Source organism: Carassius carassius, chromosome 26, assembly GCF_963082965.1.
Source record: "Carassius carassius chromosome 26, fCarCar2.1, whole genome shotgun sequence".
Lineage (NCBI taxonomy): Eukaryota > Metazoa > Chordata > Actinopteri > Cypriniformes > Cyprinidae > Carassius > Carassius carassius.
In genome coordinates this window covers 26,203,508-26,217,580 of record NC_081780.1, presented here as the reverse complement: position 1 = coordinate 26,217,580, position 14,073 = coordinate 26,203,508, and the positions used below count along the sequence as shown (strand labels likewise).

The 14,073-nt window shown below is 41.5% G+C and overlaps 1 protein-coding gene across 2 annotated transcripts in view; it reads left to right on the top strand.

The window, feature by feature from the left end:
* LOC132106048 (gastrula zinc finger protein XlCGF57.1-like) overlaps window positions 1-14,073 on the top strand; it is a 431,800-nt gene that overhangs the window by 59,337 nt on the left and 358,390 nt on the right. The gene's annotated exons all lie outside the window — the stretch shown is intronic.

The window sequence follows — 14,073 nt, the reverse complement described above, 5'->3', positions numbered from 1 at the left end:
TTGTATATCAAGATGTTGGAATTATTTTGTGATACTGTCTGATATTGTAGCATCCATGATAACCTAGTGTTCTTTGTTCCAATAAAAAAAAAAAAAGTAAAAAAAATACATCAGATAAATTTTCCAAAGAGTAAATTAAAGCACAAAATTAAATGTGCCGTTATTTTAAGCGGGTTAAAAAGGATAACTATAATGTATGGTGGAATTACACTTTTGGGAGTATTTGACTCAGCGCAGTAACCCCCAGTCACATTAGCTACAACAGACCGAGACAGAGCAACAGGCTACCATTCATTTTCAATGGGAGTGGCCGTTTGCCAGCGACAAGCGACGAGCACGCCACTGCCCAAGCAAGGTGGGGCCAAAATAAACAAGAAAGCTATTTTATGCAAATGCTGAGTGATGCGACAAAGCAACTGAAATGTGTGAATGTTCGACCTCAGACAAATGTTTGAAATGTTATCATGTTTGGCAAGAGTTTGTCATGATATGTTCTGACAATAAAGAGTACTTTTAAAACCACAATTAATGCTCTGGTTTCTACAACTTTCACTTAGGAGCAAAAATCTGCCTCAAACTTCAAAGAAAAAAAGATGCGAAATTTACCATGCTAATTATCGATATCGGCTGATATTAAACAGTTATCATGATCCAACATAGCTTCTATTTTAAGCAGCTGCTTTGGGATCAAAAAGATGTTCTATGACAATGATTATATAACATTATCTATGTTCCTAAAGTGTATTATTTACACTAGCAACCCACCTTTAAAAGAATCAATATATTTAGCTTCAAATCCTTCCTTATCTTTGCCTAAGGAGCAATAATAAGCAGCATCCTGTTTGGCATTTCTTTTAGCTCTTTGTGGCCTTGTAGCACTCATCTCCTGCAAAGACGAGATGTTAGTGACATGAGCAACAACACATTACTGTATACAACTTGACAGGCAGATAAAACAGAGAGGAGAAAAAAAGATTTACTGGTAACTAATTATTCCTATATCTATCTATGTATAATCTGTTAAAGTAACTAATTCATTAATGACCTAATGTTATTGTATGTGTAGATGCTTTATGAATTAAGTCAACAGTATTACGTCTCTCACTTTCCATGTACAACAGTGTTACGTTTGCAGTAGCAGAGTAATATAACGCGTTACTAACTATTTTTGGTAATATTATTAGTTATTATGAGGGATGTACTACAGTTGCGTGCATTCATGTAATGCCTAAATGTTTAAAAAAAAAAAGTGGAAGTAACTACAAAAACAATCTTATTTCTAAGGATTAGTATCAAGGATAATTGGTGCCAGTGAAAGAATATTACATGCTGATGATTTTTAAGCAGCACAAAAGTTTGGCATATTAAACGCGAATATCCTTCTAGTGTGGTGTGTATTCTGACCAATTGTCCTGCTAATACACATGTACCAACACACACACACACACACACACACACACACACACACACACACACACAATAGAGTTGCACTAAGACAGCACATTCTAATATAAAATAATTTATCAAGTATTACAATATCATTAATAAATATAAGAGCAAGGCCATAACCTTGTGCTGCATAACGGTGGGCAGCAGATCAGTGCAAATATTGGAGGAGGGCAGTTTGGCCATTTGTAATTATTGAGGGGAACCTGTCTATTGTAGTTACGGCCCTGTTTAAAAGTACGTCATGCCTTTATTTCCTTTGATGGCTTTAGGTACAGGGTCTTTGATTTAAAGACTTTGTGAATCAGTTGTCAACTCAGCTCCTGGCCTTCACATACCTTTGGGGCAACTAATTTGTTTCCACAAGGCATCATGACCTATAATCTATAAATAAGCATAAAAATATTTTTAAAAGAACATTTTTAAAAAAGAACATATCAATTTAATTTCGGTTGATGGAGAAAAAAAAGGGTCTCAAAACCTTTCAAGGATATTGATATTGTGGTTAAATAACAGATGTTTTAGAAATGACAGCTAAACTAAAATAATTATATCTTAACTAAACCTTTATGTAATAATCAACATCCATGTCATCGTTATGACAAACAATCTTTGAAAGCTTCTTGTAATTTGGAAATAGTGCTGCTGTAATCCCATTCTTTTTGAAACTCAAAAGCACTAAGGATGTGTCCTTTCTGATAGAACATTCTCTTTGTGGACTTTTTGCATGTCTTGTTCCGTGATGACGAAAAATTTTACTGGTGAATCTGTCTTTTTTAAACTTACTATCATATATGCATGGAAAGAGGTGACTTCAGATAGAGACAGATGTGTGGTAGAAAAAGCTCATAATGTGGCAAATCGTCTTGACTTACTTAAAACTACGGATGATACTAGCCAAGATCATGTCTTTGCAACAGTGTGAGGTGATTAAACTAATGCTTTTTAAAACCATTTTCATTGGTTTAATCTTATATCATTGGCTCTGAAAAACTGTTAATTTGACTAGAAACAGACAATTTTTAAGAGACATGCCACTTCCTCAGTCCTCAATACAACTATATAAGGAAAACCCGTAACGGCAAAGATGGCGGTTGTATGCACATGTCCTGCCCCTCCCGCTGGAAAGCCAATAATCTGCTTTTAACAGACAAGCCGGGAAACATTTGAGCCTATCGTCTGGTTCCACTGACATATGCGCACAGTTCAGGAACCCTTGCACATGCGTAGTAAAAGTATAACCTGTGGGAAAAACTTATTTTGGGGCAAAGTCATTAAACTTTTTCAGCGATTTTTATCATATTTTACTGCTGTTTCTATACATGCAGTTTTTATGTCCCTGTGACCAGTGAAAGTGCAGTTCTGAGCCTGGTCTTGTTAGTCTGAAATAGCTGCCCGGAGGCGTTGCCAAGATGGCGGCCGAGTGGCACGACTTACCTTAAAGGACTTTGCTAGAAACGCCAGAGACCATAAATGTAAAGGAATGTTCCGTGTTCAGAAAAAAAATGATTGGTTCCATAAACTGTGAAAAAAAAAATGTTCAATGAAGAAAATTTAAGCCATTAATGTCCCAATAGGGTGAGTCAATATTGCATTGATTTGGGACCAGAGTCAGTCCACTCAGAGAAGCTGTCAATATCAGCTGTCTATCATGACGTCATACTCCCATTTTTAAAGCATCACATAACTAACTAAAACCAAATTTATGAACTTACATCAGCATGATAAAAAGACAAAAACATCTTTGGTAAAATATTGATTGAAGTGAAATTTAATTATTTAGGTTTACTACATAATCATACATGTAAACGTATAATTAAATGTGTCACGGTTCATTCATTCACTTTCTCTCTCTCTCGTCTAGCGTGCTGTTGTGTGTGTGTGTGTCTGTGGGCGTGGTCACTGATCAGCGATGATCAGCAGTGCCAGCTGTTTTCAATTGTTTGTTCCCTTTATAAGTTCAGTAACCTGTGTTTCATGTTGTCAGATCGTTGTTCTCCCTGGTGTGTTCCTGTACCTGTTCTCGTGTCTTAGTCTTCTGCTGGAGTCCCCGTGTTGTCGTCGTTCTTCCCTGGATCTTCACTCAGCACTGGATCACCGAGCACCGTCACGAGGATTATTCACGCACCAGGATTTATTCGAGGGATCATCACTGGACTGAGCACCACCATCCGTTGTCCACCATAGTCCCTGCTTCACCATTCCGCTCTGCCTTGTGTCCGCCCGCCTGTGCTGCTGTGCTACTTCATCATCTCTGATCTTTGTGCTGTTTATAATAAACTACACTTTGCATTTACATCCTGTTTCTGTCTTACGTAACAGAACGATCTGACCGATCATGGATGTAGCAGGCGTTACCACGTGGGACAAGTTTGCGGCTCGAAGCATCGCTAGGATGGACACCCAAGAGGAGAACATCTCTCTCAAAGGAAAGGGCGGTCCAAGCGCTTGTGACGCAGGTGTCCGAGCTCACCCAACAGATACAACAGCTAAGCGTTTCCACTGCGCCACCCACACGCCAACTCCGCCCACTCTACCAGAGCCGCAGCCACGGCGAGAACCGAGACTGCCGACACCAGAAGGATATTCAGGTGAACCAGAGTTTTGCAGAGCTTTTCTGACCCGATGTTCTATGCACTTTGCATTACAGCCTCAGACGTTTAATAAGGAACGATCCAAAGTGGCGTTTGTGCTGACGCTACTATCCGGCAGGGCGGCTCTCTGGGGAACGGCGGTGTGGGAGAATCAAGACCCATGCTGCGCCTCGTTCCAGGCACTCTCCGAGGAGATGAGGAGGGTTTTCGATCGGGCGGTGGCGGGTAGGGAGGCAGCCATACTACTTGCCGATCTCCGCCAAGGTCACGGTTCGGTGTCAAAATATTCCATCCAGTTCCGATGGAACGAGGAGGCGCAGTGGGCAGATTCCTGCATGGGTTGGCTGACCGTATTCAGAGAGAAATTTATATGCTGGACCTTCCCACTAGTCTCAATGGACTGATCGAGTTAGCACTTCGAGTGGATGCTCGGCTGAGCAGAATGGGCCGGTTCCAACAAGACCATCCGTTTCGCGGCACGGAGACCAGACGCTCTAAGAACCTGGATACGGTCAGTCCCCTTTACGACCCGGAGCCCATGCAGGTGGGTAGAGCTCGGCTTTCCCGGGAAGAGAGAGAACGGCGGAGATTCCAAGGACTGTGCCTTTACTGCGGGAGGGCGGGCCACTTCATCCACTCATGCCCGTTAAAAAGATCAAGCCCGGTAGTAACTATGAGGCTATCGGGTGGGATCTCCACCGAGAAGACCTCATCCTCACCATCATCGTCTACTCTCCTTCCGGTAAGACTAAGGTGGGCAACCCACACACACGACACCCAGGCCTTACTGGATTCGGGGGCAGAAGGTAACTTTATGGATTCAGAACTGGCTCACCATCTTCACATTCCTACCAACCCCCTCACGTATAAGATATTTGTCAATGCTCTCAATGGACAACAGCTTCCCAGTTTTTCACATGCCACAGAACCCATTACTCTCATCACATCTGGCAACCACACCGAGACTATAACATTCCTCCTCATGAACTCACCTCTGGCACCTATCGTACTTGGTCATCCTTGGTTCACTCAGCACAATCCTAGAATCGATTGGGGGCACAATTCTGTATCCATGTGGAGTAATACGTGTCATGAGTCATGTCTAGTGTCTGCGTGTTCGTCTGTACCTGTGTCTGTTTTTCAGGAGGAGGCAGTGAATTTATCTAACATGCCCGAAGAGTACAAGGACCTGAGAGAAGTGTTCAGTAAGTCTCGGGCTGCTTCTCTTCCTCCACATCGTCCCTATGACTGTGCTATAGACTTAGTACCAGGTGAGTCTCCGCCTAAGGGCAAGTTATATTCACTTTCTGCTCCAGAGAGGGAGGCTATGGAGAAATATATTTCTGATTCTCTAGCATTCCGAATTCATTAGACCTTCCTCATCTCCAGCGGGGGCGGGGTTCTTTTTTGTGGGGAAGAAGGATGGGTCTCTGCGACCGTGCATTGATTATCGAGGGTTGAACAACATCACTGTAAAGAATACTTATCCCTTGCCGTTGATGTCTTCAGCTTTTGAACGATTACAGGGAGCATCCATCTTCACAAAATTGGATTTACGTAATGCTTATCATTTGGTTCGCATAAGGAAGGGAGATGAATGGAAGACCGCATTTAATACCCCCAGGGGGCACTTGAATACTTGGTTATGCCCTTCGGGCTATCCAACCAGTGGCGGCGCCAGGGGGGAGCTAGGTGGTGCTGCAGCTCCCCCTATTATAGTCATAGCACCTGCCCAGCACCCCCAAGAAATGTTTGTAATTTTTTATATTTATATTTTAATGTCATGTTTGAATATTCTTTTTCATGTTTTTAAAATAGGAATCAAATAATACTTTAATATATATATTTTTTAGTCTTTAATAACATGAGGCTGAAACAGGTGATCTTCTTTGTCCAATGGGCGCAGCCCCCCGCGAACATTTGACCTTAACGCATTTCAGCTTGTTTTTGATAGCGAGTTTAAGCAAAGTAAAATACACAATGGATCGTTTTTTGCTCCCTAAACATCCACGTTCTGAGTCACACTCTGAAACGAGAAATGAGATTGTGAAGGTGCAGACACACCACTCGTCGTCACAGAGCCCCAGGAACAAGAAAATCTTGGGGATGAACTTGAAGACGGAGGAGAATCGCCGGCGGCGGTTTCCATTGAGGATGCTAACGTTACGGTTTGGGCTGCAGCTGATATTAGCAACCATCCTCAAGAGGGCCCAAGAAGGCCAGTCCTTCAAAAATACCCCACACGGCAATTTGGGAATCAGCAGAGAAGTTTAAATAAAAGTTGGATGGATCAGTATTCATGGCTAGAATACAGCGTGATCAAGGATGCCGCATTTTGTTTTGCGTGTAGGCATTTTCTGAAATGAGGGCACGGATTTCATGTAGAGCCAACATTTACAAGCAGCAGCAATGGATTTAACAACTGGCGAAAAGCATCAGCATCTCTGAAGAGCCATCATGAAAGTATGGGACACAAATTTGCTATGGAAGGATGGAATGAGTTCAAGCAAAAAGAGACAAGCGGATCTAAAATAGCAAACCTGCTTGATAAGGGACATTCTGCTTTAGTTATGGAGAACAGAAAATACATGAAAGCTGTGGTGGAGAGCCTGCGGTTCACAGCCTGCCAGGGGATCGCACAGAGGGGTCACAGAGAGGGCGAGTCGTCACACAACTTGGGAGACTTTCGTGAGTTGCTGCATGTTATTGCTAAGTTTGATCCAACAGTGGACAAGAAGTTAGCTACCAACCCATCAAACGCTGTTTGTTGCTGTTTGCTGCTCCGTTGTATTCAGGGCTCAAGTGTGACATAATTGTGTGAAATAATATTTTCAGAGGTTTACATTGAAAGGCTTATGTATGTTGTATCTATAGCCCTTGCGTTGAATATATATATAGTCGCGGAATGAATATAGTTAATGCGGGCGTGTACGCATACCAAAGGGGGTCCAATGCGACCTCTATAATGAGACACCGCAAAATTTAAAGCACCTTCTTTTAAGTGTTGAGCACCCCCATAGCACCTGCAACAGAAAATCTCTGGAGCCGCCACTGTATCCAACTCGCCCGCGGTCTTCCAAGCACTCGTCAATGACGTGCTGAGAGATATGGTTGATCAATTCATATGTTTACCTGGATGACATATTGATCTTTTCCTCCTCTCTCCAGGAACACGTTCAGCACATCAGATGAGTGCTTCAGAGGTTGCTAGAGAATGGGCTTTTTGTCAAAGCGGAGAAATGCGTTTTTCATGCACAGTCCGTCCCCTTTTTAGGGTACATCGTCTCGTCTGAGGGAGTGCGTATGGATCCTGACAAGGTTAAGGCTGTGATAGATTGGCCAAGTCCAGATTCCCGTAAGGCCCTACAGAGGTTTCTGGGATTCGCCAATTTTTATCGACGTTTTATTAGTAACTTCAGCCAACTAGTCGCTCCTCTGACTGCCTTGACCTCCCCCAGAACGATGTTCAGGTGGTCTGATACAGCGGAGGCTGTATTTGCCAAACTTAAGAGCCGCTTCGTTTCGGCTCCCATCCTCGTTGCCCCTGATCCATCACGTCAGTTCGTGGTGGAGGTCGACGCGTCAGAGGTGGGGGTAGGAGCAGTTCTTTCCCAACGTTCTGCCACAGACGATAAGGTTCACCCTTGCGCGTTTTTTTTCTCATTGTTTAATCACCTGTCGAACGTAATTATGACATTGGTAACAGAGTTGTTGGCAGTCAAGTTAGCACTGGAGGAATGGCGGCACTGGTTAGAAGGGTCAGGGGTACCTTTTATCGTTTGGACCGATCACAAGAACCTAGAATATATTAGAACCGCTAAAAGACTCAACTCTAGGCAGGCTCGGTGGGCACTTTTTTTTCGGACGTTTTGACTTTTCTCTTTCGTACCGCCCGGGTTCCAAGAACATCAAACCCGATTCTTTATCTCGTATTTTTGACCATTCCGAACGCCCGTCCACTCCCGAGTGTATTTTACCCGAGACATTAGTGGTCTCCACTCTCAGATGGGAGGTCGAATCGAAGGTCATGAAGGCCTTAGAAGGGGTAACGCCTCCGCCCGATTGCCCACCGAACCGGTTATTTGTGCCTGAGGAGTACCGGTCTGAAGTCATTCAGTGGGGTCATTGCTCCAGTATAGCGTGTCATCCAGGAGTAAATCGCACCAGTTTTTTGGTTAAGCAACGATTCTGGTGGCCCTCAATGGCTCCTGACATCCGCAGTTTTGTTTTGGCTTGTTCGGTTTGTGCCACTGGTAAGACTTCCAACCGACCCCCTGATGGGTTACTCCAACCGCTGTCAGTCCCTTCGAGACCCTGGTCCCACATTGTGCTAGATTTTATTACTGCCCTCCCGCCCTACCAGGGCAAGACTGTCGTTTTGATGGTCATGGACCGGTTCTCGAAGGCGGCTCACTTTATCGCCTTGCCCAAATTACCTTCAGCCAAGGAAACAGCGGTGGCTGTCGTAGATCACGTCTTTCGTTTACATGAGAAGAGAGTAGGTCACAAAGATAGGAGGGAGCAAGAACTTTAACTGCCTTAAAGGTGAGCAGCAGAATTTTTAATGTACAGCAGACAAACAATGGAGTGAGCTGGTAAGTCAGAGAAAAGGGCATTACAATAGTCTAGGCGAGTGGTAATGAATGCATGCACTAATGATTCTGCATCTTTTCTACTCTGAAAAGGACGAAGTTCTGCAATTCGACGTAGTTGAACAAAGCAGCTTTGGAGACTTTGCTAATGTGGTCACCCAAGGTTATTGATGGGTCTAGAGTGACACCTAAGTTTCTGTGTAGCTGATGGAAATATAGAAATAGCGCCAAGGTCAAAACTAGAAAGATCAATTTTATTTTTTTATTAGAGATGGGGGACCAATTATTAAAATTTCTGTTTTATTCAAGTTCAGACTGAGAAAATTAGAATGTAAGGATGTCATTGACTGGGAAGAATCTGGTTGACGAGCAATATATATCTGGATGTCATCAGCATAACAGTGGTAGTTAAAACCATGATAACAAATTATTTGGCCAAGAGGCTGAATATAGAGGATGAATAATAATGGTCCGACAACTGAGCCCTGGGGAACCCCTTGTTTGAGCAAGGCACTAGGAGAATTGCAATTGTGCAGTGAGATGAAGTATTGCCTATTTGTGAAATATGGGGAGAACCAGGATAATGCAGAACCTAAGATGTCAAGTTCTCCAAGGTGAGAGAGTAATATTTTATGACAAATAGTATCAAAAGCTGAGCTAAGGTCAAGTAATAAAATAATTGATAAACTGCCTGAATCGCCAGAAAGTAATAGAACCTTTGCTAGCGCAATTTCCGTTGCAAGCTAGAAATGACTGCAGCCGTGAGCCAACAAGTGTTTTCCATGATTTTAGATACAAAAGGTTGGTTAGAGATTGGATGATAGTTGCATAGATTTACAGGATCCAGATTAATTTATTTAAGATTAGGAGTAACAGCAGCAGTCTTGAGTGAGATAGGAACAGTAGAAGAAATGAAAGACATGTTTATGAGGTGTGAGATAGGGGCAGAAATAACAGGGATACGGTGCTCCAGGAGAAAAGTAGGTGCAGGGTCTAGTCTGCTTGAAGAGGAATTCGATTTCTGTATTACTGTCACAGTTCATGAATGCATTGTTCATGCAAACATCCAACTTTCCCTGAAAGTAGTGCAAAAAAGTGCAAAAAATCAGATTCATGTTGGCTGATACTATGATTTTGTGGCTGGATTAGTTTGCTTACCATGCTAAATAGTGCTTTAGGCCTATTATTAGCTTTGTTAATTATGCTGGAGATATAAGAAGACCGGGCTGCGTTCACGGCAGTTTTGTAGTTCTTGATGTAATCAGAATAAACAAGATAATGGACAGTTAAACCGTTTCCCTGAAAAGATGTTGAAGTTGTCTGCTTTTTGCTTTCATAGCATGAAGCTCTGCATTAAACCAAGGAGAGGAGTGGGACATGGGAACAGACCTGGTTCTAATTGGTGTATTATTAGAGCATACAATGTCAACATGGATGTTAAAATCATAAGTAGGATAACCTGGGACGACACAGCACAGGCTGATGTTAGAACTTGACTGAGTTCTGAGAAGAATTCAGTTTGCTGCTTGGGTGGTCTGTACATCAGGATAACTATGAGGGGACGTTTTAAACCACACTTCATAACCATAAACTCAAATCTTGTATTATTATGAAAACCCAGTTGGGTAAGTTCTATGGAGTCACAATAAATGACTGCAAGACCACCCCCTTTGCCAGTTGTATGAGGGATTAGATAGATATTGATATCCGGTTGGGGTAAGCAAATTCAGATGCAAATAATCATATTGTGATTGTCAAGTCTCGGTAAGGAATAACATATCCAGGTTATTGTCAAGAATTAGTTTGTTTATATAGGAACCTTTATCAGAAATGGAGCAACAATTTAGGAGAGCACAGTGTTTTTCCAAAATGCTTCCAGCGGAGGTAACGTTATCCATGGAGTCAATCCTAGTTGTGTTGACAAGTGTTTCCGGTGTTCGACAATTCTTTAGAGAACATTTCAACAGAGCCCTGTTGCTAGACCAGATGCACGGGATCACAGTAGATGATGGCTGATGAATACTGAAAGTCCTTGTAGACGAGAGATGTAAATAATACGTGCGACGATCGATATAAAGTGTACGACAGTGTTCGTACGTTGCAGAGTGGAGATACAGGTGCCCATTCAGAGCCTTTAGCTTGCAGGGCATATATCCAATTTCCATGTTGGGGTTAAATCCAATAGTGACCAAAAAAATGATAATGAGCCTTAGAGTTATTGACGTAAATGCAATTGCCATGGGAACGCCAGCCATCAGCAAAACCACGTTAGCCAGAACCATAATCATCGCATCTAGGCATCTACAAAAGTTCACTGAGAGGAGGGCTTCCTGACCAGACAGTAAGCCAGTAGACCAATTGACAAGAAGAGTGTTTAACTCACCTGACGGTCAGTCCAGTAGATGGAGGACATAATAGGTAGAGGGCTCGCAGTAAACTGATGACTAAAAAAGTTCCCGTCGGCAAAAAAACATGCCACGTTGAAGCAAGGTAGTAAAAAACAGACCACAGAGTAGAGTAGCCAGACGCGCACAGCGTACCCACCCGGAAGTTAACAGTTAACTCTTTTTAGACCTAAACAGCTGATCAATGATCAGAAGAACGTTGGTCCTCCATGCCCAGGACTGGACACCAGTGTTGTAAGTCATCAATCTAGAAGTCATCCTGCTTCTTTGAAGTGTCGTGTTCAGAACATATTGCAGGAGATCTCAACATTGTCCATCAAGTTCCACTTACATGTAGAGTTTTGCTCCAACCTGCAGTGCACCTGAACACATTAATCATGGTCTTCAGTTTTTACGAATAATAAAGTCACAAACAGGGGAGTGTAATCAGGTGTGGACCTAAACTCTGGGTGTTTATCATTCAGGTTCCTTGCTTAGTAGTCAGTGGTTAAGGGCTGTCTCAATCAAATATATATATATATATATATATATATATTACAATGTACTGAAATGTTTGCTCCCTAAAAAAGCAGTAAAAACCAGGAACCATCAATGCTCACTATGTCCCCTTATAGTAAGTGCTGAAGCCCACTGCTTAAGAAACCACCTCTAAATCCAGCACTTTTAAAAAACTACAGACTGGTATTCCTTCTTCCATTGATTACAAAAGACAGTTATTATTATAAGACCCATTACTTAACTTTTATTTTCTATTATTTCCTATTCTATTCTTGGAAGAAAAAAACCCATAGCTATGTGGGGAAGTCGTGGCCTAGTGGTTAACCCTAGAGTTGTGGGTTTGAGTCTCGGGCTGGCAATACCACAACTGAGCAAGGCACTGAACCCCGGGTGCCGCAGCATAAATGGCTCCCCACTGCTCTGGGTATGTGTTCACAGTGTGTGTGTGTTCACTGCTGTGTGTGCACTTCGGATGGGTTAAATGCAGAGCACAAATTCTGAGTATGGGTCACCATACTTGGCTGTATGTCATACCACTGTTCCGTTGCTAGACTAACTGAGACTTGTCATGGCATTTGCATACTGTTGTTGGTCTGATTACTTCTATTGTTCTCATTTGTAAAACGTCTGCGCTGTTTGAACTATTTATAACAGATTTCTGTGCAGAATTTGAATGCTTCTCACTAGAGCTTACGGCAATCTTAACCAGCACTGTGCAGTAACATTGTTCCCGAGTAAACCTTTTGTTAGCTCAGAGAAGTTTGTTTGTGCTTCACTGATCCAAGCTTATAAATGGTCCGCGCTGTGCAGCTCAAATGAGTAGCGGATTTTCACTAGATTTTCTTTCACTTGATGTTTGATGTTTTTCATATGCAACAGAAATAGCAGCGCTTATGAGGTGGGGTAACGTAGTGGTCGCACCAAGGCAAGGCAAGTTTATTTATATAGCACATTTCGTACACAATGGTAATTCAAAGTGCTTTACATAAAAGAAAGTAAAATAATCATGAAGAAAAATAATAAAAACAAAACAAGCAATTTTTATAACTTTTAAAATGATTTAATAATGTACTTATTTAATTTGAATTTAAAAACAGAAACAGAAAATGATTTTACATTTAAAAAAACAGTGAAACTTGAAAAATATGTTTTTTCACCTTTCAACTAAATTTTAACTTTGTTTAGACGTCTGCCATTGACACCTTTTCAACAAGTTTTTGCTGGGTGGGTTACATTGACCATATTCATGTCTTCTTGTCATCTGGAGTGATTTATTGGGAGCAGTGTTCAATTCTCAATCGAGCTATAACTGTACTATCATCCCTCCTATAACTAACAACGTTGAATTAGAGAAAAGAAAAACAAAAAACCATGGTAGGCTATTGTCACAAAGTTCCTGATTGGCAAAATTTATATAAGCTACCATAATTCCTCAAATAAAAGCTGGGGCCTTTATTTACCTGAACTGCAGAAGGTAACAGGCTTTTATTTGAAGCAGGCTTTTATTAGGGGCAGGCCTTTATTTCTAATTCCATCTGTTTGATAAGTAATTGTTTTAAATAACCCGTTTTAAATTAAAAGCGATAGCATTCCAGTGGACAAAGATCATAACATTAGCACAGAATCAGTTCAGAATCAATCACCAAAAGAATCAGTTCGGTTCAGACGCTCTGTGTGTCGGTATGCTTCACGCTGAATCACACATGCGCAGTATCATCCGCTCCTCGGTTCTCAGAAAAGCTTCTCGGTTCAGTGTACTGGTGATACAATTCTGTCTCTGAGCTCTTCAGGCAGTTCCTTTGACCTCATGATTCTCATTTACATTTAGTCATTTAGCAGACGCTTTTATTCAAAGCGACTTACAGATGAGGACAGTGGAAGCAATCAAAAACAGCAAAAAGAGCAATGATATATAAGTGCTATAACAAGTCTCAGTTAGGTTAACACAGTACACCTAGCATGGGATTTTAAATAATATAAAGAAAACAGATAGAATAAAAAAAGAATAGAGCAAGCTAGTGTTAGAGGTCTTTACACATACACACACACATACAATTGCATAATTAATGAAAAGAAAATAGAATATAAAAAGATTAGAAAGATAGTTAGATTTTTTTAAAGAATAGAATTAGAATAGTGAGTGTTAAAGTTGCAGGGTCAAATAATCATTATATAGACAGCTGTGTGGCTTTCCTAATCAAGTCCAATCAGTATAATCAAACACAGCTGGACTCAAATGAGGGTGTAGAACCATCTCAAGGATGATCAGAAGAAATGGACAGCACCTGAGTTAAATGATTTTAGCAAATGGCTGCAATATAACAAAGAGTGAAAAATTTAAGGGGGTCTGAATACTTTCCGTACCCACTGTGTGTGTGTATGTGTATGTGTGTGTGTGTGTGTGTGTGTGTGTGTGTGTGTGGTTGTACATTCACATATATGTAGTTGTTTTTTTGGTGTTTGGCTTAGTGTTATGTTACAATCATTATTATACTCATACCTTTTGTTCTTTAATGTTTTTAGCTTTATTTTTAGTTT